Below are 23,306 nucleotides of genomic sequence, written 5' to 3' on the forward strand. Positions count from 1 at the left end.
TCTGTCATAAACAAGCAATCTTCCGCACAAAACTTCATGCTTAAAATTCTTCGCACTCCACTTCATTATCCGGCATATTGATTGCCTGCAAATGTTTCCAAGCTGACATGTGACCGATCAGTCTTTGGTCTTATGTCGGATTAAAAAGTCCATTATCTATTGAGTGCTGTTCAAAACAATTGACACAAAGCAACAAAAACATTTAACGGACCGAACTGGCAAAACAATGCGCAAAAATTAGCAATTGTGGACTTTTTTCAGCTGCCTCACAGCCTGGGCAGCGCCGGCAACTTCGGCGCGCACATCACACTTACACACGCATCAGGTCAATCGGTGGAAAAACAATATCCTTAGGTGGATATCAACTGATGGCATGGCAAACTGAACTTGACACGCGCTTAGGTATGGCAAATGCCGAAATAAAATACAACAAAAACAACTAAACACAAATAACCGCACCAAGCGCTTGTACAATAAAACCTTTGTATTTGTATGCGTGCGTGCAGTTGACGCAGAGCAGCTGTATATTGCCAGCAAGTGCTGTGTAGCGGCACTAGGCACAAGTGCAAGGTGAAAGGGAGAGCTGTTGGTCACGTAGGCGCCGTGCAACAAAAGCGAAACAGCGCTTCATTCCCATTGTTGTTATTGCTATTGTTGCCAACGTGGTGTTGTGCTTACGAGTGTCTGTTTTTTATTATTGCTGTGCGCCCTTGTAATCCCTTAACAAATGCGCTTTGTAACGCAACACGACAGATTCCAGCAGAAAGCGTTGGCTCCCCCAGCCGGCAACAAGCGCAGAGCAGAGCGCGTCATAGTGCGAGAGTAGCGCTGAATAGACGCGCCTCTACGAGTCTACGAACCACACCGTGATATAGTTGAATGCAGCAGTGACGCGCCAGTCAGTGCGGCAAACGCGCTGCGACTATGGTATGATTCGCGCGGAAAAGGTCAATGTGTGCGCGCGCTTTGAAGGTTGAAAACCGAAAATACAACTGTGATTTCGTGGAATGTAAATGTTGACTGATTAATGGGATTATTGGCGGGATTTCGTCAAAAAGGATAACAAACCAAAAATGTGATTTGATTAAACTTTAACGAGACAAAGGCGGCGACGGATCAGTGCCAGGCGGCTCAGAACTGCGCGTACACCGTGCGCGTCGAATGCTGCATTAACTCGCCGAACTGCGCAGCGACTGGAAAGGAAGCATCAATCGTCAAAGTAATTAATGGGATTTCAAAGCTTGCTCATATCTACGCACTTATACATTTGTGCTAGTGTATTCGTGCGCTGGCAGCTGTTGTTATTCGCAGCGCCGTCAAATTGAAACAAACAAACATGGCAAGCGAGAGACACAAGCAAGCCAACAAACAACTTGTGCCAGACAGTTAAGGGTGCCGGAAGCAGAGGCACAAGGCTTGAACACACTGGCAAGCGCGCGCGACCATCAAGTGAAGTGGAAAATTGTGCGTAGCCGCCAACAACAAATGCGCGCTGCCTAATGCCTTGTTAGCGCAGCTATTACTGTTGTTATTTGACGTTATCGCCAGTGAACGCGCGAGCCGGCGTTTTGTTGGCGGTTGTTTTTCGCCCTAACAAAGTTAAATACATAGAGGAATGAAGGAGTTGTAGAGCGCGTGGGATGCTGCTGGTTTGAAACGAGGAGGACTGCGCACTTAAGTGATTGCCGTAAATTTTTAATATGTATTTGTGTAAGTGTTGCGTAAGGCCATAAATGTTGCGAGTGTTAGGCATAAAGCGGTGTTGACAACGCTGCCTGAGTAAAATTCAGATAAGAAAATCAAATGAAAAAAATAAATAAAATATGTTTTGCAGGCTCATAATATTGGGTAGCCGAAAAAGTCTTTTCGTATCCCACGCAAGCCTCCAATGAAACTTGTGAAGTTTACGGAGACGATGCTGTATCATTTCGTGCAGCACAACAATGGTTCGCTCGCTTCCGTTCTGGAAATTGTCATGTGAAAGATGTACCTCGCTCCGGTCGACATACCGTTGAAAAAGTCAATGAAATTGTGGAAAAGATTGAGCAGGACCACAATACATAAGCAGCCATGACATCGCTAAGAAACTTAACATTGACCATCAAATGGTTTTGAACCATTTAAAAAAGGCTTTGGGTGCCACATGAATTGTCTGTGAAAAATTTAATGGACCGAATTAACATCTGCGATTCTTTGCTGAAACGAAATGAAATCGAACTATTTCTGAAGCGAATGTTAACAGGAGACGAAAAGTGGATCAAATACGGCAATAATGTGCCAAAAAGATAATGGTCCAAGCGTGGTGAAGTTCAACAAATTGTCGCAAAGCCAGTATTGACGCCTCGAAAGGTTATACTGAGTGTTTGATGGGATTGGAAAGGAATCATTCACTATGAGCTGCTTCAGCCTGGTCAAACAATTGAGTATACATTTTACTGTCAACAACTGATAAGATTGAAGCAAACAATCGAAAAAACGGCCAGAACTGATCAACAGGAAGGGCTTCGTCTTCCATCAGGCACATCTTTGATGACTCGGCTCGATTACTTAGCCCTGACCTTGCACCATCTGTTTTGTTTCACAGAACTCCCTTAGATGAATAAAGTTGGTTTGGAGAAAGGCTGTGTAAATTACTTGTCGCAGTTTTTCGCCGCGAAACCAGAAAAGTTTTACACTGATGGAATAATGAAAAATTATGCATATTTGTTTATCTATTTATTATTATAAATATAAAAAAAATTTAAAATTTCATTAAAAATACGAAAATACTTTTTCGAATACCTATTATACGGACTACTGCATCCAAAACTTACATTCAACATTTTTTTTCGTTGAAAGCATTTTTTTGTGTTCTTTCAGGGAAAATATGATTATTTACCACTTTAACGTTTTTCTGGCATTGAAATGACTGCTCCTTGCACGCATTCTTAATAATTTGTGAAAAGTCATATCATCGCTTTCAGTTCAGTGTTCTTCTTTTCTTATCCAAAGCAACTATACGTTCATATGCGCTCACTGCTGCCTCCAGGAATATTGCAATTAATTATTTTTCTCTTGCAACACGTTTGCGCTGCAACCACTTACTTGCTGTTAAGTAAAAAACCGATGCCGCGTACAAAGAAAAAATATGACTTTTTAATTGGCGCCGACATGCAGGGAACTTCTCGCATCCACACAACCAACAGCCCGCAGCTCAAGTCCTTGCCTTGGCATGCAGAATGCATAAACAAGAACGCACACATAATTATAAATTTATAAGCTTGCACTTGAGTGCATTACAATTATAGGCTTGACCTCATGCGGTGTCTGCCACTGCGACTTTTCGTACGCAGCCGCAACTGCAGCAGCGCTTACATTCATTTCAGTGCATTTCCGCAGCTGACCGCTTTCTCGGCCAGTCAAGTCAGCTGGCTCGGGGCATAATTCTCAAGCTCGGCGTTTCCATGTAATAAATTATGCAGCCTTTGTGACTTGCCGAAAGTTGTAAATGAATTTCGGTTGCTTAAGCGTTTAATGTGAGCATATAAATGTGGGAATATAAAATTGTGAGAGTCTGGTTGGGCAATGGTTAGATGGATGGAGCGAATTTTATATTTTAGTCTTTTTTTGCTATTCCTTTTTATATTATATTATAAAGTGTTCTTCTTTAATTAGTGCTAAAAGGCAGTTAGTTAGTCGTGAGTTGTCAGATAGCAAAAATTCGGAGTCGACAAGCAGCTAATATAGGCTGGTTATAGCTGTCAGTAAACAGGAGTCATTCCTAGCAAAAAGAAAATACTAAATTTGTATGCAACTTCAGTTATTCATATAAGCAAATCTTTGTATTGAAATCTGCTTAATAGCGAAACAAATTTGTCTGCAACGCTTCTGTAAATCACGTCTCACACTTCAATGGCAACATTTCGATACATTCGAGCTTCAGCTATTGACCATTAAAGCAAGCTTACAACTGCATGCTTTTCAAGACACAAATTCCACTTAAGCAATGTCATAAACTCCGGCGACACGACAAAGCCGCACGAGTTAAGGCAACGAGCATACACAACTCAGATAAGGAATGTAATACAAATGTAATCATTACACGTTGCAGCGAATGCACTCCAACAAGCACACAACTCGTGTCGCCACATGCCACTGGAGATATCTTCGCTTTCTTCTCCGCTTTCTCCTCCGCTTTGTGCTGCTCATAACTTCCTTAATAATTTCACCGCAGCAAATGCGTGCGAAATGCGGTGAGCGTTGCGTTGTGGTTGAAATGCAGATGTTCGTCCTTACTTCGAGTAATGTCGAAACTATTTCAGTGCAGAATTCTCCGCTGGATTTAGTGAAGCCGCGCATTGCTCATTGATATGCGATGTGCTTGTCTAATTTGTACGGGTTCATTGGGTTTGTTAGCCCACATCATTGGATAAGTGAATCTAGGTACATACATACATATAAATATATATACATATATACTATACATATTACGTGGATTGCAAGAAAATCTTGTTTTTCGGAAAACGGAAATAAAAATATTTCAGCAAGCATTGCTGTCAATGGTTATATTCTGTACTCAAAATGTGAAAAAAATTGCTGAGATGGGAAGGGAAAAAACCCAAAACCATACAATTTTACGTTCTTAATTTTCTGTACCCAGGAAAAGGTATATTCAATTTATCACGATTTTTGTATTACTCAGAAGCATACATCGGTGACCCTATAAAAGGTATATCAGCGTGACGAGCAGAGTCTGTCTGCCTGCCCTTCTGTCTGTATATATAAGTGAACTAGTCTTTCAGTTTTTCTGATTTTGATCTGAAACTTAGCGCACGTTCTTTTCTACTCAAAGAGCTGCTCTTTTGTCGGAGCTGCCAATATCTGACCACTATAGCGTATAGATGCCATACAAATTACACGATCGGAATCAACTGCTTGTATGGAAAACTTTTTCATTTCATTAGATATCTTTAAGAAATTTGGTATACGTTATTGCCTAAAGCAGTGGTGTAATCTCCGAGGAAATTATTCAGATCGATCAACTATAGCATATAGCTGCCATACAAACTGAACGATCGGAATCGAGTGTTTGTATGGAAAACTTCTTCATTTGACGAGATATCTTCACGAAATTAGGTATCAGCTATTGTATAAAACAATGGGGAAATATCCAAAGAAATTGTTTAGATCGGACAACTATAGCATATAGCTGCCAAACAAATTGACGTATCACACTGAGGTACATACTTGTACAGATAAATGTTTTATTTCACAAGGTATCATTACGAAATTTGGCACAGATTATTATCTTGGCCATTTCTACAATCTGCTTGAAAATGTTTCAGATCGTATTTTATTCTTTTTATTATTTATTTATATATGACTTGTAAATAAATTTAATTTTTTGTTTTAATTTTTCGTATTTTACTCACATATCATTTTGTCTTATTATCACTTGAATTTCAGTTACTATGTTAAGTAAACAGCGCACGTGCTTCCTACTGTTAAAATTTCCCATTACTGACCGCAAATCATTTCGCTTTTTTAACATAACCCCACATGCGTGCTCAATGACGCTCACTTGCTTGCTTTAAGAGAAGTACTCTTTTCCGCGCTCTCTACACTGTTATAGCTGACAGTATCTGCTACTGTTAACTGTACTTTAAGTCTCTGCACAGCATCTAACGCGATGTAAGTAGTTTGTTTTCAGCCTTGCCACACAGACGGAGTCCTTAGCGGCAGACTTCGTTGCACGCTTACAGCATCCCGTCGTCACTTACAACGCAACACATTCAGTGCTTATCGGTCTGCCGGCGTAAACGGACGCGTGAAGCGGGAAAACACGAACCTTAAGACGGCGCTTAAAAAGACTTCTCAACTCACTCAGTGTCCCACAATGGCTTGAGGGTGCTGCTTTAACCGCACATCGATATATAAACATTTGCTGGAAAGCGTGTTTGTATGTGTGTGTTTGTGTTTCTAAAAACAACTTATATTGTACCTGTTGTTGTGGCGGTTGCGCGTGATTTAATCATAAACGACGCGTGTGCGGCTTTCGATTGCCTGCATTTATGTGCTACTCGCGTTGGTTACTCATACGCCGCGGCGCCTTTGTGTGCACTAAATTGTAGGCGATATTTGCGCTAACTGCGACCGGTTGGACCCGCGCGCGTTTACGTCGCCGTTTTTTTATTGATGAAATTGTGGATTTATGGCTCGTTTGAAATTTTGTAAAAAGTTATAAAATTCTTTCAGATTGTTTGTGCATGACTTGGCAGCGCGTTGGCGGCGCGTCGGTTGCTCGAGTGTCATATTGCAATTTAGTGATTTCTGTTTTGTGCAAAAACACATTAAATCTTATTTCAATTGCTAAGCTCGTGGTTACAAAAATATGGGGACATAAAAAGAATGCATTGGCGGCTTAAAGGATAACTGCAACTGCTTCCCACGTGGTTACCGGCTATTAATTTACCTTTACCAGCACCTAAACCTCTAAAGCATTTTGAGCGCAGTGTTATTGTGAAATATTAAATAAGATGAAAAGTAGTGCGTATAAAGCGCTGAGTATTATAAGAAGAATAGTTTATAATTAAAAATAAAAAATATTTATTTAATAAAATTAAAAATTTTGTTAAAAATAAAGAATTAAAAGCCAATCAAAATAATCATAAAAATCAAAAAATTAATTTAATGAAAAATAAAACATATAATTAAGTACAAATGCAAAATTATAAAATAAATTTTAGATAAATACTCGAAAATCAGCAAAAAAATATTTTTTTTTGCCAAAAGTATGATAAAAGTATTCAATTAAACTAATTTATAAACGTATCTGCAATTATATAACATTGATAGCTGATAACCGCAATAAATTAGCCGTTCCTTCAAGCTTAGTTATCGCTAAAACCTCAGAATAAATCTTACACAAGTTAATTGTTAATAAAAATTGCAAACCACCAATTAAAAATATTTTTAAGGCTAACCTTTAGTATTCAATATGTTATTGTTAAGTGATTTCATGAATAATTGCAAAAATTAAATATTAAAAATATAATAAAGGTAAAAAATATAATCTTTAAGAAGTTAAATAACCTGTGTGCCAGTATTAGTGAAATTATTTAAGATTTTAGTGAGCAAAATACTATTACTACAACAATACTACTAAGGATATGCCAAAATATTAGGTGAGTATAACATTTGTGCTATTGATAACTATGTATAGAAAGTGGAAGCTGAGAGTATTGTAATATTAATAAAAGCCTGTCAAAAGCTTCATAAATGTTGCCTACGTTTTGGCGCAGCTCAAATTCGATAAAAAAATTTTTCTTTAACTTCATTAAACCAGAATAAAGAAAATATGCTGTTGTGGTGCTGTGACTCTCTGTGGTTCTTTCAGTGAACTGCAAGGCTCGTGCTCTGCAATATCGGTGAGCCTCAACAGCTGTCACAAGCTTCACAAATGTTGCCTACATTTGGGGGCATTATAATATAGAGAGTTTATTCAAAAATATCGGACAAATTAACTGAAAAACTTTTGCTTTATCTTCCTTAAGTCGGATAAATGATGCTGTTTTACTTCTGGGATTCTCCGTGGCTCTGGATGTCAACTACAAGACTAAATAGCACTTTATTATCGGTCTTAATTACTATGAGTATGGTAAAACTTGATACTTTCAGAGCCATATACCTGAGAAAATTCCTTTAAATTTAATTAGCTTTATTAAAGCACACGAACTTACTGAGTATGATGAGATTATTTCCACACGAAAGCTGTCAAAAGTTAAATAAATGTTGGCAACATTTTGGCCCTTTGTTATATAGATATTCTATTAAAAAAGAAGCTCAAATTTCTGTAAAAAAATTGGCTTTAACTTCATTGATTTGAAAAAATTATTCTATTTTAGTGCTGTGATTCTCTGTGGTTCTGTCGGTGAACTGCAAGGCTGATTGAGTATGATGAGATTATTTTAATATTGGTGAAACCCCAACAGCTGTCACTAGCTTCACAAATGCTGCCTACATTTGGGGAATTATGATATGGACAGATTATTAGAAACAATCAGCTTCAAAATGTATAAAAAAGTTTTGCTTTAGCTTCCTTAAGGCAGAAAACAATTATGCTGTTGTGGTGCTATGATTCTCTATGGTTCTGGCGATCAACAGCTGGACTGACAAGGAATTTATAACCAGTCTTAATTACCATGAATACGATAAAGCTTGATACCTTCATAGCCATATATCTGACAAGATTCTGCTAAATTTAGTTTATTTTATTAAGGCACACGAACTTACTAAGTTAAGAAGAGGTTTTTTGGCATGACAGCTGTTAAACGCTGCCCACATTTGGCGTATTGCTATATTGATATTCTATTAAAGAGATAACACAATTTTCTGCGAAAAAATGTAGCGTTAACTTCATTGATTTGAAAAAATGTTTCTGTTTTGGTTCTGTGATTCTCTGTGGTTCTGTCAGTGAACTGCAAGGCAGATTGAGTATGATGAGATTATTTGAATATTGTTGAAGAAATGTTGCCTACATTTTGGCGTATTGTTAAATAGACATTTTATTAAAAACAATAAGCTGCAAAATCTCTGTATCTCTGCTGTAGCTTCTTTAAGGTTAAAAACTGATTCCGTTCTGCTGCTGTGATTCTTGTGACTTTGTCTATCAACTACAAGTCTGAGAGCTTGTTAGACAATAAATTATATAATCGGTCTTAATTACTATGAGTTCTTAATACCCTCAGAATCATATGTCTGAGATAACTCTGCTGAAAATTAATTTAATTTTTATGAAAGTTCATCAAGTGCTTCCCTTCCTTTCTTATTTAACATTGCTAATCCCTGCTCAATACCAACATGTTTCAAATAATTCAAAGCTTATACTTTTCTGCTTTTATTTGGGATTAAATTACATGCTACATACAACTATTTCTTCTAAGTAAAGGCATCAACCATTGCTTGCTTTGCTTTCTAAGAGGATTATTTGATTTCTCCGAAAACATGCAATGTAATATCGTCATTCTCCGAATTAAATTAATCAATTTACAACTGCATTACTAATCCACAGCACAACACTAATTAATTTGTATGCCCAACAAGAACAAAATTGTAATTAATTCCATTCCGAGTTAACCAGAATAAAGTAGCAAACTGTTCGTGTTGTGCAAATGCACCCGCTGCCAACGCGAATATAAACAGCAATTAATTATTGAGCCACAGCAAATCGCTGCCCTTTTGCGAATTCGTCGAGTGAAATGCATTTGGCGAATAGAATGGTCAAAGAGCATTGCCAAGCATTCTCCCACATTCACTCGTTCAATGCTTGCGCACAACAATTTCGGCACACGGCCAGCGGCAGAGGGCGACAGGCGGTGTAGAGGGGCCGCACCAGCAAATAGAAATGCAAAAGCATTGACTAAACAAACCGAGAGTTCGAGTAAATAATAAAAATTAGTTAGCTGCCGGAGTAGAAATGTTGCAGCAACATAAACATTTCAATTAAGACTCATCACGAGCTGCAAACAAGGGCGAACGCCAAGCGCCGAATGAGGAGGGAAAGCAAAACACGAAAAATGGTTAAATGTAAAAATAAGATGCTTTAGTGTAAATTAAAAACCGTTCCATGTGTAGGCAAGCGTTCATAATGGCAGCCATTCAGAATGTTGAGCGAAACGTTAAAGAGTTCGTACAGTCCAAAATGGCTAACTGAGATGGAATTGATTTTTTCGGTGCCTAATGGCCTTGGTTGGTCTTTTTGCTTTTTAGAGTATTTTCACAAACAAAACATGTTTGTTTTGTAATGAAAACTTAGAAAGGAAACATGACTGTACACTTTTTGGTTTGATCGGTGAAGGTCTGGTACTTTTAATTGAAGGAGGGTAAGCTGTTTTTGCCTTGTATTAGAGTTGATTTCGGTAGAAAATTTTAATCGAATGATAGTTTGGTTGCAACAAGCACCTTTTTTAGACATGAACAAGCGATATATATCCTTTCAATTTCGGTATAAATTTAATCACCAATGCAGATGGAGCGTAAAAATTTATCTGCATAAATTATAGCAACAAAGTAACTCTTGAGGTGTAATCCTTCGGCTACATCTCATTTACATGTTAAGGCTTGCTGAGTACATTTCACTCACCGCTAATAGCGCGCAGTCAATCAGTCAATGTCACAGCATTTGTGCTCGACAAAACTATCTAACAATCTGAAGGCTGACAAGTTTACTTGTTTACACAGCATTTGGCGAGCGAAAAGATAAATGACAGCGGCGTCTTCAGAGGAAGTGTGCAAGTTGAAGAATGTCCAGCAATCATTTCGGCTACTTTAATGGGTCAAAACTGCTGGTGGGCGAGCAAGTGAGTGTGAGCGCGCGGAGGGTACTATACCCTTGGGAACGGCGAGCTGCTTCTATTATGCGATTAAAGTGCGCTCACTGCCGCTCAAAGTGGTTGAGACACCGTGCAGTTTGTATTATATAATGCCACAAGCGTGTAATTAACGTGGGAATATAAGCAGTAAGGGTTGCACGCGCCGAGGATTGTTGCAAGGAGAGTGTAAAATAGCAATTTATGTTATATGTATGTATGGCGACTTCATAAATTGCCTGCCCTAGGATTAAGCGGCGCAGCACTGTTGGCAAAGAGCTTCAGAATGTAATTTTTGAGTAAAGTTCGATGTTCAGCAAAAAATCTCGTTATCTCGTGAAAATATTATGTCAAAAAATAGTTTCCTTATTTTTAAATTTCCAGCTGTCAAACCTTTAACACGCTCAAATTCATTTTAATCAAGTAAAATTGCTACTAATTTATTGCTGTTGCACTTTCCAAAAACACGATTGCCACTAGCCGCAGTATGTTTGCACTTTTACCTTAAACATGAAGCTTTTTCAATTAAAATTTCGTGCAACAGCATATGGTTTCAACAACTTTTGGTTCAGCCGCTGGTGCAGAACGTAATTAGTTTGTGCTAGTGTGAGTAGAAAAGTGTAGAAAACAACGATTGAGACAAGTAAAAGTAAGTAAGAGGTTAGACGGATTTGTTTTGCAGACACTGGTAACCTGAAGCAGTCTCCAGTTTACAAAATAATGTTATATAGTACCAAGAAACTTTACTAACTGCAGTGCGCCTTGGGGTATGCAAGTATTTTGGTTAAAACTGGTAAACTAAATGATCTAGCAATTTTTCTAACCAAAAATACTTCCAACTGCAAACTAGGCGTATTTTGCTTAAATAAAAAAGTCGTATGATCAAATTACTGAAATTGAGTAGAAAAAGCTTGAAAATGTTTTATTAAATTCAAAATATTCGTAAGCTTGCAATCTTGTGGTTAACATGTATTCCCGTTTTTAGTTGTAACATTTCACCATTAATACATAAAAAATACATGCTTCCTTATTTAAATTGCCACTCTGGACTTTTCCACAGCACATGGGGCAGCAAATAACGCCAACGGTATTTAGCCAAGTTGCGACATTTCACATTTCGCATTTCCCTGCCGTTGAATTATACTGCATAATATTTCACGCATATCTTGATGTCTATTTGCATGAACACACAGAGGTATTTGGCGGCTAACGAGCACAACATCTATTTCTCAAAGCGAAAGCAGCGCAATAAAGCAAGGAGAGCATAGAAACAAGTACAAGCAGAAAGTGAAACAAAAGTGTGGCGAAACGCTGCTGGCGCTGTGTTGGCAAACATTGTGGCAAACAGATGCGGCGGCGTCGCGCGCAACAAGTGGAGGGGTGTGAAGGGAGAACTAGTACAATGCTATAAAATGAAAGTAAAATGAAAAAGTGTGGCGGTCTAATTTAAATTTACAATGCCAACAGGTACGCCATGCGTCAGGGAACAAGCAATAAATTGGGAAAATATGCAGATAAAGACACACAAACACACACACATGCACATTCGACACGCCGACGCACCGACTCACGCATTGCTGTAATCTATAGCAGCTTGTACTAGAACGCCTGCAAAGATTACGCTGGAATCAAGATGTCTGCGTACGAATGCGTAGCGAATAACAGTAAATTTGTGTTATAGCCATAGTCTGGCTATAATAACTCTCGCTTGTGCGTCTGTTTCGTCTATGTGAAAAACGCACGTGGGCGCATTGGTGGTTACGTGAGCTGCTGCCGGTCAGCACCTGAGCAGTTCAGACGCTGTGGGTCTGGTTTTGGAGATGGCTGTGGCGGCAGTTGTTTTTTTGTTTTTTGTTATTAACGAGTTACATTTTTCTTACAACGCGCTTGAGTTTAAAACTTTCTCTTGCTTTTTCTAATGCTTTGGGGAGCAAAAGTATGCTTCTGGGTCTGGTTCCTTCAGCTTAGCTTGCTCTGTTAACCACAAATGATAACGATATATTTCCAGTTTCAGCAACAAACATCTTTTCCGGTTTCTATAAAGTTATGCGCTCTTTTCTTGCTATCCACACAGCCTCAATTTGCCCTGCATTTCAGCAACATCATCTCAGTCTGAGCCACTTTCCGCTTTCGGTCGATTCTGCTTCACAGCTTTCATGTGTTGTGTATTATTTTTGGCGCTTTGGCATGTCGCACTATACAGTCATGTAGCCTGACATTTATCACATTTAAGGTGCTCTTAATTAGCCATTTAACATCTGCACTTAGTTAGGCGCCACAATTCACAAGTCGTTGCTGTCTGCACGCTAGCCACGTAGCAACCGCAAAACTGCGTTGTGGTCAGTGCTGCCCCATATACCATCCGCATGTACGAGTATATACGTGGCAAATCGTCTAAAATGTGTATGTAGCGAAATATTGCACATTAAGTTGTTTAAGTGCGGAGCGGACATAAATTTGGAAAATATGAAGCAGACATGCAAACAGGAAGCCAGGCAGTTGTGGTGTGTGAATGCCACAGTGCGCGTGGAGAGAATGCTTTATAAACTTATAAGCATGCTTTTAGAAATGGACAGGATATTGGAATAATAACCCTATCCTTTATGTGGAAGATATAGATTGGCTATATTATTAGTCAAGAGTTGCGGCATAGAATTTATTCTGGAAAAATGAAATGTAAGCACTAAAATGTGTCAGCCAAACACTTGTAATTATTCTTTCTATACGACTTTTTTTAAAAATGACATAAAATTTCTCAAAAAAAAAAAAAATTAAATAAAATAAAAAAGGCTCTCAAATTCACAAAATGGTACATATTTATTTATTATTATAAAAAAAGATATTATTAGAAATACGATAAGACTTTTTCGACTATCCAATATTTATACCCTGAACAGGGGTTTGTCACGATGTTTGTAACATCCAGAAAGAAGCGTCGGAGACCCTATAAAGTATATACATATATAAATGATTAGTATGTTGAGCTGGATCGATTTAAAAATGTCCGTCCGTCCGTCCGTCTGTATATATACGAACTAGTCCCTCAGTTTTTAAGATATCCTTTTGAAATTTTACAAACGTCATTTTCTCTTCAAGAAGCTGTTCATTTGTCGGAACGGCCGATATCGGACTACTATAATATATAGCTGTCATATAAACTGAACGATCGGAATCAAGTTCTTGTATGGAAAACTTTCACATTTGACAATATATCTTCACCAAATTTGGTATAGATTATTTTCTAAGGCAACAATGTAATTTCCGAAGAAATTGGTCAGATCGGTTAACTATAGCATATAGCTACCATACCAGCTGAACACATAGTTACTAAAAGAAATGCACCTCTGAAGGGTAGATTAGCTTCGGTGCAGCCGAAGTTAACGTTTTTTCTTGTTTCCCACTAAGTTCATATAATAACGGATACTTATTGTCTGTATGTGAGCAGCTAGTTTCTCTTACAGCGAGACTCTAGCAAAAATGGCGACAATAAGAAGACTGTTGTGAAAACTCATTACTCATATTATATATGAACATTAGAGCAGGTCAATTTATAGGGAGTGAAAAAAATGGCTTATATGGGAAATGTTTAACGTATCATTCTGAACACCTTTATGAGATTGAGAGATTATGGGTACAAAACCGGTTTCGAGCCGGCGATTTTTGAGATGAAGTTTGTTTGGGGTTAAAAATATATTTTCGTCAGTTTTTGAAATTTAATACGTAGTTGCATTATGATATTTCAGTTGTAATTTGACGAAAACGGTCATATCGAACAACGTATATCTTTCATACAACCGATTACTCAGATTTTTTATAATTCGCCTTATAAATCGCTGATTTGAAAACCGGTTTTCGAGTCATAGTCTCGTAGGCCAAAGAAAAGTTCGGTTTAATCCGTAGGACATTAACCGCTACGCTATTTTATAGAAAAAAATCGACCCTCTTTAACAAATACATATCCTTTTAGTGACGTATACGCAGTGGTGTACAATAAAGTCTGCTTACTATAAACCTAAAAGTGTGTTTAGATGTATGTACATATCACTTATTTTGCACATTTATTTTATACGAAGTAATCCCCTGCGTGCATAAAACTAGCCAAGCTGATGGCTTTTAGTAAATCTAATGTAACAGTGCAAATTTGATAACAGCACTGTGCGCTTGACTGTACTCTGGATTGTGTGCATGTATATATTCATATAAAACATTGCAAAAATATTGTTGCTTCTGTCAGTGCTCTCTATACATTATAGTGATACATTTCGCAGACATATATAGTTGTCACTTGCACACACACTGAGCTGCAGATGCCAAAGTGTGCGTTTGACGTTTGTAAGGTAATCAAATTCATTAATAATACGCACTTATGTACATATGTACAAAAAGCAATACAAAAGACCAACAGTCCGAACAGCAACCAAAAGCTCGGCTGAGCAAGAAAAGAAAAAACAAACAGAAGAAACGGAAGTGTATTAGATACAAGGGTAGAGTGGACATCCAATCAAACGCACGGTAAATAAAGTGAATTAAGGCTGGTAGGGCATGGCTATATAAGTTCACATGTAGGCATTATGAAGTGCATTATGGCGGCAATCTGTCAACTGCTGACCTATATGCCCTTCTATTATAAACTGGCAGGTCTCTTTTGCGTGCTGCCTTATATAAGTGTATACGGATACAAGTTGTATAAGGGGATATGAGGCATGTATATGAGTACGTGATGTTATGCGGCATGAATGCTTGGCTATTAGTTGCAACCTTGTTACATCAAATGAATTTGCTGCATTTCCTTGCGAAAACGCAAGTGGTTTCTGGGTAAATTTGCAGTGCTTACAGCTTGGATTGCTGAGGCTGGCATATGAACTAACCTTTGTAAAATAATGGAGAGCTAAAACTGAGGCACACTTTATTTAAAATATAACATAATCTTCTGTGCGTCTATTAAGTAAAGTTTAACCGACTAAACGCAGAAATCCATCAATGAAAATTAGTCAGAGCTGATCAACATCAGCAGCATTGATGTGGAAAATTCTATATGAAAGAAAATTATGAGGAAGAAGGTGAAAAGGTATCGTAGAAAAGCAATTTCCCCACTACCATAAAACTACAAACATACTAGGAACAACTGTCTAAAACTAGACATTTTTTCATTCAACCTCGAAAGTGACACCTGCATACAAATACGGCATATAGTAAATACCTCGAAATGCAGCCTTTCATTATTGCTTCAACGCATGCTTTCATTTCGGTCATCAGGAGCAGAGCCACCTGGCCGGAGACCATAACAGTAATCATTGTGCATGGAAATTAGTTCGAAATGGAATTGATGAATGCAAAAATGTTACGTGTGGTGCTTGAGTGGCTGCTGTCAGCCAGACCAGAGCAAACGCACGTCAACGCAGCTGCAGTCTGCAGCCACCGGGTGTGGAGAAATTGCGTTTTTTGTGGAAATTTTGTCAGCAACAGCTCGAATTCGGAGTATAGCGGTGAGCACTTTGCCCACTTCGTTGTTTTGTCTTTTCGCTGTGCGTTCAAGCTGACAAGACTGTGCAGGCGACCCAGTGATTGCTTCGCATACCATTGATGGAGACCATTGCGACAGTTCAGTGCTGAACGACAATTAAAATTCGGCAAGTTTTGTGCAATGCCTGAACCCTCCTCTACTGCCTGGCATTCAAGCACATTCAAGGCAATTGCGTAGGCAGCTGAGCACACACATGTATGCAGTAATGCCTGGTGATTTTTTCGATAATTATACTTTATTAAAGGTGACACGTTAAAGCCTATGCCGACAAAGGCCGACGCCAATAACCTTGCTGCTGCGTACTTTATGGCATTGCTGCGCTGCTGAGTCGGGGATGTTGGGATTATGTTTCAACTTAATTAGTGACAAATGCCGAGCGTCGTCCCAGCTCAGGTTTATCATACTAATTACACGTGCTAGGCTTAAATGGATCTGTTGTGTATGTGTGCATGCGTGTGTGTGTGTGAGTTTTGTAATTTCCTGAAAATCCTGACAAAAGCTCTTGCTAATGCCTAAATGAGGATAAAACGTATTTTCGTGCCTTTTGCGAGTGTGTTTTTAAATGAATTTAGCTTTCAATGGCGTTTCTACGTCAAAGTGTTATATCTCTGGCTGACATTTCGGGAATATTGAGTTGTGTGTTCAAAGCTGAAAGCTTGTTCTAAGTATATTACTGCCCGTACTATGAACTAGCTAACTATTGAGCTAGCTAGTACGTACCATATTTGGTGCTACACGTCGTAGGAGTAATGCGTTCATTTATATTTTGTAGCAAAAAGGTGTCAAATGGGAATAATCATAAAAGCTACACATAACTTTGTATATTTGCCGTGCTTATTTGCGTTTGCTTGCGTTCATATGATAAGCAAGCGATGCAAATTAGTTGACCCTAAGTTTGGGGACTTGTTGATAGTGGCTCAAACATCTTTGCAAAGTGTCGCTGGGGGACTAACTTTCATTTAAGTACACGTCTGTGTTGACTTAGAAGCTTTTAAAGTGAACTCTATGAACGAAATGGTGCACCAACAATGCAGAATGCTGTAGTAAGCAGATACGTGCTACTTGTGGACGTTTGTGTCATATAAATTATTATTAAATTTGCCCAAAAGAGATGCGAAGTTTTAAAAAATATATTTCTTTTTATGTTCAGAAGTCTGTGTGTCATTTAGAGCGTTAGTTTCATAAAGAATCTTGAATTAAGCTCATTTCATGCAACTGTTTACTTAAATACATTTTACTACTCACTTTTAGCACGCTCATTTGCAGTGAAAACAAAGCTTGACAATGACCTTTCTCCCAAAATTAATTATGCCAAATCTGTTATTAATGCAAAACTTATTACAAAACTACTATTTCATATGTTTGAGTGTTAAATATGCTCAACAATTCGTGCTTTTCAAATATTCACCAAATTTTGAGCATTATTTATGATAAAATATTTATATAAACAACCCTCAAAGTTACTTACTAACATTACTCATGCGTGCAAAATGTCGAATAAAATAAATGAAGTGACGTTAAAAGCGCTTATGGTTGCAAAATGAGCTTTAATTAGAAGCCAAAATATTGCAAAACTAAATAATGCAAATGGAAAACGCCTCCACACATGTGAGTAATTGAAAAAATAAAACCTTCTATGTATTCAAAATGGAAAATCATTTAAAGTCATTATGATTTTTCTAATTCCCATGTCAATTAAAATTATTATCAAAATGTTATTGCATAGTATGCAATGTTTAGTTTGCCTGTTGGCTAAAAATTCATGCAAAAATTCATTACACAATATCTCTGAGCGTGTGTATAGGTGTGAGGGTGTGTGCGAGTGTATGCGTCGCAATAGAAAATCAAATACTTCTAATTGAATAAATAATTATTTGCTTTACTCTGCTTTCAATAGAATTTCAATGCATTGTGCATGTGAATGCATTTGTATGACCACGTGGCGTATGAGCAACATTTGTAATGAAAAAGTCACATAGGCTGGTGTTAGTGTGCAATATGACAAACTGCTGTATTGTAGTATATGAAGAAAGGGTGAAAGCTGTTCGCTGATTTTAATTCTAAATAATTTCTTTGTTAATTCTAATTAATTTTAATTATTACTTTTCTTGCAATCCATCATATTCGCACACTTTACTCACGCTCAGCTTACAAATGGCGCAAAAACAGCATTTTGTCAAGCTTTTTGATTTGGTTTACAGCAATAGTTATGAAAAATTTAAACGCAGCCTGAATACGACACTGATTTGTTGTATACAAAACAGAGCCAAATAAACAAACAACACTTGTTCAATATAAATATAAATAATAAATAAAATATATAAAAAATAGTAAAATAATAAATTGCGCGTTTTTTTACAATTCATTGTGCGCGCTTTAGGCCTCACAGACATATAAATAAAGCTCTTATCTGCTGGTTAAACAATTAGCTTCAGCATATCTCAAATTGAAAAAGCATTTCACAAATGCTTACGAAAGCTACTGTGAAAAAAGCAAATTTCTGTTATTTTTTTTAAAGCAATTTAATTTTTTAGCAAATTTAATTCAGCAAAAAAATCACCGCGTGTTCATTAGTCAGACAATTGTATTTTATTTTATACATATATTTGTATTTTTTATGTGCTTGAAGTTTATCATGTGGAAAATTCTCAATTGCATTTAATTCTTTGTATTATTTTAATTTAATACTGTTAATATGGTTTTAGTGCGCATATTTTAAATGCAACGAAACCACCTGTTAAAACAATTAATTAGCTTACAATGAATATTTAAAGAATATACACATTTAAAATGAACAAACAAAGTTCGATAAGCTTTTTCGCTTCATTTGCTATTAGCATATGAATAATTGACGTTTGATTAAAGCACTGGACAAATTCTCTTATTTCTTGAATATGCAACACTTAGCATAAGCGCGTGCACTACATATAAGCCACGTTAGTCAATGAAATTCCAACAGCCAACAAGTTTCACTGCACAAATTCCGCTGCACTGCAAACACGCCGCAATGCAGAGCTGCTTTCTAGTGGGAGAGTGCAAAAGTGAGCGCCAGTGCCACATATGTAACTAAGCATACGGTGCTAATTGAGGTGAAGTTATTATAACAAGGACTACGTGTAGATAAGGAAGATAGCTTCACCTTCATAATTTCTGTAATTTTCTTCTTCTACTTCATCGGCGTAGACACGGTCTACACAGTTATAATAGGGATTTCTTTGACCACGCGTAGTTAAGTGCTGGCTGCGTGAGCTGTGTGCGTTGAATTGAGGCGATTTTATGAATTTGCATCCACTGCTGCTGATAGGAACTCATTGCTATGCTAATAATACAAGTTTATGAATAAAAAGTCTTTTAGAAAAAAAAATTGAAAGAAATTTGAATAGTAAGAGAAATAATGTAGATTGTTGCAAGCAAACAGCATCTCTGAGCAACTTTTATAATTAAAGAATGCAAATGCGTTAATGCTACTATTTGAATAGTTAAATTATGCAGCGAGAGGTGCATTTGTTGAGGCTTTTTTTTTTGTTTGCGTACTCAGCAGAAAATAATAATGAACAAAATTTCATTGGAAAAAATAACGAATTTAAGTCTGCTCAATGTCTGGTTGCCAGCCTTTCTGTCCAGTTAATAAAGTTGTCCGCTTAATAGATCGTCCATTTAAAAGAGCCTTCACTGTATTTTTTATTATGAATGGTTTTTACTATCCTATCTTCTAAGTTGGTACGAACTTTACACAGTTCTGTAGTTTAGGAGTCCATCGCGGACAAACAACGTGACACGTAATTTTGATATATATAGATACATATATTTGAATATATTCACTAGCGCATATAGCTTAAAAAAATCTCGAAAAACCAAGATTTGTCGGCACATAATTCCGGCCGATTTTTACGAATATCCATGCGCAAACGACGCGTAACACTCAAATAGTATTCCTTGTTGACAGTTTAGCCGGTCGGAAAGAATTCGAAGTGCAGCACAATTCGATAATGGAAGAAAACTGTCAACATGACATTGAATTTTGACCTGCTTTGATTTTCTTTTTCGACTTCGGCTCACCTTTGGTACAATTTTGGGCATAGATCCAATACTCATCGCCAGTAATAATACTTTTAATGACATCCTTGTAGTCGGAAGGATTCGATTCTCTTTTCATGGGTATTTTCAGCAGGCTGGAGAAGTGTTTCTTCCATAATTTTAGTATGCTCTGGGCAGCGGTTACTAGATAACCTCTTTGGGTTCTACAAGAGTCTGCTTCGGTCTTGAAACCTTCTGTTAGTCGCCGCATCTTTTTGTCGAATTTTTGAGCATAACCCCTGTCGGCCATCTTGTCAAGCTCATCATACTCTCGTATTTCGGCCTCTCTCTGTTTTTGTCTGCAAATGCGTTTGCTTCCCTCTTCAACTTTCGGTATCTATCCCATCCCGTACGTGTTGTGGTCGATCGTAACGTTGCGATGCGGCACTCCTCATCGTACCTGTTGTTTTTTGCATTTTCCGAAAACCAATGGCTTCGGTTGCAGCCGTACGTAAGAATCTTGAATTGTCGTCCCACAGTTCCCTTATACCGAGTTGTTGACGAGTGCTCTCAGAGAGTTGGAGTGCAATTCGAGGCGAAAATCGTTCGGCTGTCTGTTTTGATTGTAGCTTCTCGACGTCGAACCGTCCTTGTGTTTGTTGACGTTCGTTTTTTGCTGCACAGAGGCGGTCCGAGTCGATGTTAGGACCGCGGAGCGTATGCACGTCTAAAACAATGGAGACATGTTCACAGATAACCATATTTCAGGCCCGGGCGAAGTCAATCTGCCTCAATCCATTTGGGAATGTTTCCTCGTGGAGGCTGAATTTCGCTCTGATGCGGATTGTGGCTAGACGTTCATCCACCGGAGCGAATGACAATACTCTCTCCCACCACGTATCCCACACCGAACTTGCACTCCTTTATATGGCCACAATGGCATTCCTTCTTGATGCATGCCTTTAAATGCGTTTTTTACGTGCCGGGCCCCAAACCCAGCGCACAACCCTGCGGAGGAGATGTTTCGTCTTCTCACTTTAGCTCGCCTTCAAACGGATGTCCTTAGGCTACCCAGAGGATGCTTGGTCACAGAGCGGAAGTCGTGAGCTGCTTGAGCAAAATAATCGTTTCTGGCCACTCCCAAGTGAATGGCAATCAGAGAACTTTCCTCACTTACGTGAACTTCTACATATGACTCAATCCTTCGCTAACAGTCATGGCAACCTTAAAAAAGAAATATTTCGAATGTGTTTTCGCGCGAAATTAAAATTAAAAGTCTTACTATTTTTTTGCCTGCAGTAGAATATTATATTAGGTCTCCTACTTTTCCTTCTTGATGCTAAAGACTCCGCGACAAACTTAATATACCCTGTGCAGGGTATAATAAATGAGTAAATATGTGTCTTAGCATCATCTCGTCTGTTATGCATTTGCCCTTCCATTTATGTCAGCGTTGTGCCCACAAATCATCTCATGCCCTGCAAGAGACAACATACACATTTTCTTTGCGGCAAGCACGTCCAACTATTTGCGGCGAGAGCGGAGACTTGTTATTTATAGTCAACACACACATTATAACTGGCGGTGACACTTTGGTGATCCACACAAGAACAACCGTTACGTATTCTGTGCTGTTTTGCATGTTGCACATTCTAGTTTCCATGTTGCATGCACAAAGTGGCAACATTCTTTAGTGAGTTGTAGCACAAAGATTTTAATAATCTGCTGTCAGTGGCAGTGTCTCACACGTAGAGCTTGATGCTTGGCGAAATTGATATAGTCGGTGTGGTGGAAAGTACTAAGCTAACTGGTTCAATGAAGGCGCTAACCGAAAGCAAGTGTATTTGTAGCTGGTGAGCAGATAAAGTTAGGTGGCATATTAACTTAACGGCTTAACTTTAGTGTTGTTAGGCTGGTGAAGTTTTCAATAAAGGAATATGTGGTGCGGTCAGCTTTAGATTTGTTGCTACTTTAGAGAAATGGCCAAAGAAAGTATGAGAGAGTTTAAATACTTTCATTTACAAGAAAGCAGTGAGCAGGAGGATGGAGTCATATGTAGAAGTTCACGCAAGTGGGGAAAGTTCTTTGATAGACATTCACTTGAGAGTAGCCAGAAATTATTGTTTAATATATGGCTCAAGCAGCTCACGACTTCCGGTCCTGGACCAAGTATCTCCTGGGTAGGATCAAAACAAAGACCCGCTTTGTAAAAAACGTCCTCAATGAAAAACAGAACAGAAACAGAAACAAAAAAAAGATCGCCTCAAGATTTCAATGACCCAATATACTAAATAAATGGGTAAACAATTGACATGTGGATATTAAACAGCCAATCTAACTCCTCACGAACAAAAAAGAGACTGCAACAATCTAGGAAAAAATATTTATTTATATTTAACTAGTCCGGATTAAATTTGATCGCGAGCGTAAACATTATGTTTCCATCATGAAAATTTTAGCCACGTCACATGGATATACCCACCCTAATGTATGTAGCTTGCCGCAAGTATTTCTCTAGTATTTCGTAAAGTGGTCTTTTCTTATAAATGCATATTTGTCAACGTTTTTTGTTAATAGTGAAAGCGGTGTCGAGTCTGTGTCGCCAAGCAGCCAACTTACCCACACATACACACACACACACACCTAGAATGCAGCTGAATAGTTCGTGGCAGTGTCGTATGGTGTGCTTGCCACACTGCAGACAGCTAGGCAAGTAATATAGTCAACTTTTAGGCTGACGTCGTAATTTGCTATTCAGCGCATGGCTGTCGCGCGCAACCGAAATGCAAATATGCGCCGAAAACGGGCAAGAAGCAGCACACACTTTTTCCAGCGGAGCGACTTCATGAAATGGCCCGACGCTGCTAAAAAAACGAAGAAATCAAGCGAACGTGATTGTGACAGCTGTCAATTCGCCCGACTGGCTGCATGCGCTGCGCGACAATGACGCTTGCGCTCGCACTTGCGCTTTTTTGTTGCCCGTTTGCGCTTAAAAGCATTGCAGCAATGAAAGTATAGGGATATTGCAATTGAAAGTGAATTATAATTAAAGCTTTAATTATGGCGTAATAGTGCGGCGATATTTCGCCAAGAAGCGTTAGCTGCTTGTTCGTAAACTTTGCGCTTGGCGCTTAATAAATCCAGTTAAAATTAAAATTTTGCCGGCGCTGCTGCCTGCATGTCCCCCCATGTAGCTGGCTGACTTACTAGCGCTGTGCTATCATGATTACATTATTTGGAAAGTATGCAATAACTTTGCTGGCTTTTTTGTGCGCCTGAGCGACGCAGCTGTCATTATGTAAGTGTATGTATATGGTTGAAAGTTTGGCGGCAAACTTTTGCATGGCAGTAATTTTACGCCAACGAATGGTGACAGCATTCATTGCAACTATTTTTCACTTTTCTTAACATTTTTTGTG

General features: G+C 38.2%; 1 protein-coding gene across 1 annotated transcript in view; it reads left to right on the forward strand.

The window, feature by feature from the left end:
• The first annotated feature begins 6,828 nt into the window (after positions 1 to 6,828).
• Positions 6,829 to 23,306, forward strand: part of LOC126757529 (metabotropic glutamate receptor 2-like) — a 213,843-nt gene continuing 197,365 nt past the window's right edge. Inside the window, exon 1 of the mRNA XM_050471511.1 lies at positions 6,829 to 7,163. The gene's annotated coding sequence lies outside the window, so the exon portion shown is untranslated. The remainder of the gene's footprint in view (positions 7,164 to 23,306) is intronic.

The sequence above is a fragment of the Bactrocera neohumeralis genome, chromosome 4 (genome assembly GCF_024586455.1).
Source record: "Bactrocera neohumeralis isolate Rockhampton chromosome 4, APGP_CSIRO_Bneo_wtdbg2-racon-allhic-juicebox.fasta_v2, whole genome shotgun sequence".
NCBI lineage: Eukaryota > Metazoa > Arthropoda > Insecta > Diptera > Tephritidae > Bactrocera > Bactrocera neohumeralis.